General features: G+C 37.9%; 1 long non-coding RNA gene across 1 annotated transcript; it reads left to right on the forward strand.

The window, feature by feature from the left end:
- The first annotated feature begins 1,231 nt into the window (after positions 1–1,231).
- On the forward strand, positions 1,232–2,999 carry LOC140531727 (uncharacterized). The gene is made up of 3 exons (XR_011976411.1): positions 1,232–1,450; positions 1,570–1,704; positions 2,453–2,999. It is a non-coding gene; the product is annotated as an uncharacterized lncRNA (long non-coding RNA).
- The last annotated feature ends 2,115 nt before the right edge of the window (positions 3,000–5,114 follow it).

The following is a 5,114-nucleotide window of genomic DNA, read 5'->3' on the forward strand; positions in this document are numbered from 1 at the left end:
GCATCAATTTTCTCATCTTTAAAATGAGGTGGTTGGACTAGATGGCTTTCCGGTTGCAAATCTATGATTCTGAGTTGCTGATGTGTTGTGTCAAAAGAATTTCTGCATTGGTGGTTGCCCATTTGGTCATAACACAAGTCTGGACCAAAAGAAAAAAAAAATACGAAAAAATTGGTGATAGCTCTTTAAACTATTTGTCAGAAGATGGGCTACTGATTTAAGCTATCAAAAAGTTACGGGTTTTTATTTCAGGTTTAAAGTTTTTGTAAATGCATGCTTATGAGTCTTTTGTGTTTGAACTGTTTCATTGAATGTGGAAAAAAATAACCGTCTCATATCTGATCTATGCTGTATATCAAGTACCTTTTTAAATCCTTTTGGGGAGACCCCAGACATGAACCTAACCTAAACTTTGTTTGAGATTTGTCTTTAGGGTTTTATTCTGGAGTAGGAGCAAAATTAGATAGAGACAAAGATTGTCCTATAGTGGGAACTTAGGCAAAATGTAATCATATTACCCTTAAATAAATAGAAATAAACAGAATAAAAACATAAGGCATGTGTTGATGGTATAATTCATGTATAGTACAAGCAGATCTCAAAGGTCAATGCTTCTGTCATAAGTCACCTTCTGGAGGACAGCTTAGATTCAAGGCACTCAGTGGTGGCTTACTGTCTTCAGCAAGAATGGCCCCAGACACCCAAAGTGGAAGAAACATGTGCTGACATGAAATAATAATGGATATTCCTGCAAAAGATAAACAGCAGTCCATCAAGGTTCAGTAACTAATGGCCCTATTATTCTTCAAGGATCCATGAGTTCATCTATATGGGTGCTCTGTTCACCAATAAAGGTTGTGATCTTCTCCACATGAGTAGTTTCATGAGTTGTTGCAGTCCAAGACTTCTATTACTTAATGGCAATCCTATGATAATGAGCCTCTCTAAACTTGGCTAATCATGTCCTTGTTCAACCGACAGACAGCACCTTGATGAGCCAGTATTCAGAGCTTTAGTCTTTTGGAAGAACAGTCTAGGATTTGTGTTTTGTGGGCACAGCCTTTAAGAGCCTAAGGTCACCACCATGTTATGATGAAACCTTGGAGAAGAACATTAGTGATGGAATAATCCTAATTTTTAATTTTTCTAGGAGACCTAATGCCTATGTAATCCCATTATGACATGTGCTTTGGACCGACAGCAAGTGGGAAAGAGGTTTCAGCTCTTCAGTAAAGGCCATGTGTAACTCTGTGTGCCTCCTCCCACAATGAGGTATTGTGTCAGTGGGGACTGGCCACTGAGCCAGGAAGAGTGGCCCACTCAGACCTTAAAAGGAGTAATTTCCCTCTTACACTATCTCAGTCCTCCAACTGGCTGAGGATGTTGGGTCTCTGAGCCACTTTTGGACTTCTGTGAGGGGACCTCCTTTCTTTTTCCTCTCTCTGGAAAGGTATCGTGGCTGCTTTCACATGGTAGTGATAGCACATGTGCTGAAATTAAGGAGGCTGGTCCTGAGACTAATTGCCTCTTCTTCTTTCTGTTTTTTTCCCCAAACTGCAATCATGTAAGATGGACTTTTGGGAATTCCTAAGTTTCTAAGAGCTTACTGGAAAGAGGCTACAGGAAGATCAGCCTAAGTCATGCCCTGGCTTGCTAGGAGATATGGCTCTTGAGGGAATTGTTGAGAGAGCACAGAGAGCTAAGGTGAAGGTGAAATGTTTATTCAGCAGTGCTACAAAAATTAGTTCATATTTCAATATTAAGCATCCTCCTTGGAGAATACAAAAGGCATTATATGTTTTGATTTCAGGTTTAAAGTTTTTCTAAATGTATGCTTCTGAATCTTATATTTGAACTGTTTCTTCTGTGTGAAATAAATAACTGTCCCATACCCTACACTGCATATCAAGTACTTTTCTGATCCCTTTTGGGGAGGCCTTGGACATGAACCAAACCTAAGCTCTGTTTGAGAAATTCTCCTTGGACTTCTATTTTGGGGTAGAGACAAAATGAGTTAGAAACAAAGAGAACTTATCTCTTTCTTTGGAGTCCAGGATACCCTAGAACTTAATGTCATCTGCATCAGCTGAGAACTGGAGCCCATTAATGGAACAGAACACCCCAGGCCCCTTGGACCCGCATCTCCTTTTATAACTATGTTTTCCAATCAGTTGATAAATGCTTGGTTTAAAGTGATAAGGAACTAGATGGCTGAAGAATACTGAATGAAGTATGTGCTCTGTCTTAGCCTTACTCCCCTCCAGTTCTTGTCCTGGCAGTTCAACTCAAGTCCCTTCTGGTTTGGAAATATAAGTATCTTCCTCCTAACTTCTGGGCTGCATTTCAACTGATCCCCTGTCTGTCTGGCCTGATTTAAGAATGGGAGCTTTCTATTTCTCACCCTCTTTACCAGGCCCCTAAGCTTCTAATCAAGTCCTTCTTTAATCCCCAGGATTGGAAAAACAACTCGGTGCACAAGGCTTCTTGATCGTGGGTCGATAGCGTCATCTTCTTTACCCAGTAATGAAACCTGCTGAATGCTGACGCCTGTTTTCATCTTCTTTAGCTTTTCCTTAAAGAAGCCTTGCCCTCCTGAGAGGTGGCTCCTCCCTCCCTGCCTTAAGCAGAAGACTATTTTAAGCAAGTACTTAGGAAGCAAAGATTTGGAGGCTTACATCGTGGATAACTTTAATACTACTGCATCAGAATAAGTTTAGGCACCAAGATATAAACTTGCTTCCAGGTTCTGCATTATTCCAGAATGAGTGCATGTGATTTAAGAGCTGAACCAAAAACACAGGTGAAAGTAATGGTTATGACTAAAGCTTAGCCCAGGAGATCTGGGCTTTATTTCTAGCCAGCCACTCATTGAACCTGTGTTTCTTGTATTGGTTTTACACATCTATGTACAATTGACACACCTATATTCTCCTTCTTAGGGATGTTTTATGGACTAAATTACAAAAGATACAATAAACACTTAGAATTTGTTGGAAAGATATTATGTGATTATAAGATTTTTCTCAATAGTTACAATTACAGTTTGGTTTTGTTAAATGCTTGCATACGGAATTTGAAATTGCAAAGGTTCTTGCTTAATCAGCAAGCATTCACTATGTGCCCAAAGACAAAAAGAAAGAACATTGGGTCATATATTCTGAGCCAGAAGGAATCTTAAAGGCCATAGAGTCAAACCTCTTCTTTTTATAGATGAGGAAACTGAGGCACATCTCTTTTTTATCTCTATATATTGTCTGTGTGACCTCATCAGCTTCCATGAATTTAATTATTATCTCTATCCTGATTACTCCGTTAGCAGACACTGACACATAGTAGGTGCTTATTGTTTGTTGATTGACTGATAAACCCATCCCTCTTCTAAACTTCTCTATTTCTGTGGAGGACAGCAGCATCCTTCCCATCATCCAAGTTCAAAACCCCAGTGTCACCCTTATCTCCTCACTCAATTTCACCCCACATATCCAATCAATTGCCTAATCCTGTTGTTTCTATACGCCCTGCCCCCTTAGATCTTTCACATATGATCAGTAAAGGTAGAAATAGAAAACATGAGAAGACACATTTGCAATTTTGAAAGCTCATTCTAAGCATCAAGAAATGAAACAAGATGAAATAAATACCTTACCTGAAAGTACCAAATGTATCAGTCTCTGTTAGAATTTGAAAAAGCTTCATTGAGGCACAAAACAGGAAGTTAGAAGGTTTCTTTCTTTTTTTTCTATCTGCTTTCAGTCTTCAGAGTACATGCTCCTTGCTTTCCTTTCTGTTGCCCTTTATCTCCTGTAGATTTGGGAGCTTTACAGTTAAACTTTTGTTTCTCTAACAGACCGTAAGTAATCTCTACTGACTGGGCTAGCTATAAGATTCATATTCTTGACTTGAATTCCATGAGAATTTTTTGGTAATGTTGATTGTGCCCAATGAAGTCCAGGACTGCTTTCTTTTATCTCCTCCAGCACCCTCTACTCACCTATTTAAACATTTCATTAACTTTTTCCTGTTTGGTGCCATATGTATTTCAAGTTGAAGGTTTTAATTTCTTTTCATCCAAAACTCCAAGATCACCATTTTAAATGAATAAACAAATAAATGTAGATGCAATGGCCTATATAGATACATAATGGTTACATTTAAAAGTCTATAAAGCATAGGACACTGTTCTTCATTCTAGGTTTACAAAGTCAAAAAAAAAAAAAAAAAGAAATGATCCATTGCCTAAGGGAGATTACATTTTATCAGGCGGATACACTATATAAATAGAGAAATCCAGTTAATTTGAGGAGAAAGAGAACACTAATGATTGTCTAATCACTGCCACATAGACACACATCTGTATATGTAAATATAGGTATGGCATATATGAAATACAGAGCATTTATCAATCTATCTACACGCATGTCCTGTATTTCAAAATTTTAAAGGATTTATTTTTTCAAACATTCCCTACAATATTCTTTTTTTTTTTTAAAGTAGCTTTATTTCTGAAATCTAAATTTTAGTGATTTCATTGAATTGTTTCCCTTAGGGTACAAAGTTATTACCAGGTAACTCGAACTCCCAAAGTTTGAAGTCCTATGTTCAATAACATCTTTTTAATTTAATCTTTTTTTTCAATTAGTGCGCATTATTTTCTCTCCATTTTATCTTCCCTACTATTGGAAAAAAAAAAGGACATAGAAAAGCAAAGGCTTTATAACAGATATATTCCAATTCAATCCAATAAATATTTATTAAGCACCTACTGGGTGCCAGGAACTGTGCTAAGTGTTAAAGGTATAATTTATGAAAAGAAAAACAGTGACCTCAAGTTATTTACAGTTTAAGGGGGACAGGAGAGCTGAGGGGGATGGCAGTGGCAGGTGGCATTGGGGGGATGGAGGAAGGACACCAGAGGGTATTCTATTCCTTGGAGTTGAAACCAGGCAGGACAGCAAATGCAAAGAGGAGTGAGCTGAGTCCAGTTTTTGCCCTCTAGAAAGGAAAGGCATTGGAAGGAGTTTAGCACGTACATATGTATATGCACACATGTTATACATACACATATATACATGCATGCATAAATACATACATACATGCATATCCAAGCATAACAA

Source organism: Notamacropus eugenii, chromosome 3, assembly GCF_028372415.1.
Source record: "Notamacropus eugenii isolate mMacEug1 chromosome 3, mMacEug1.pri_v2, whole genome shotgun sequence".
In the NCBI taxonomy this organism is placed as follows: domain Eukaryota; kingdom Metazoa; phylum Chordata; class Mammalia; order Diprotodontia; family Macropodidae; genus Notamacropus; species Notamacropus eugenii.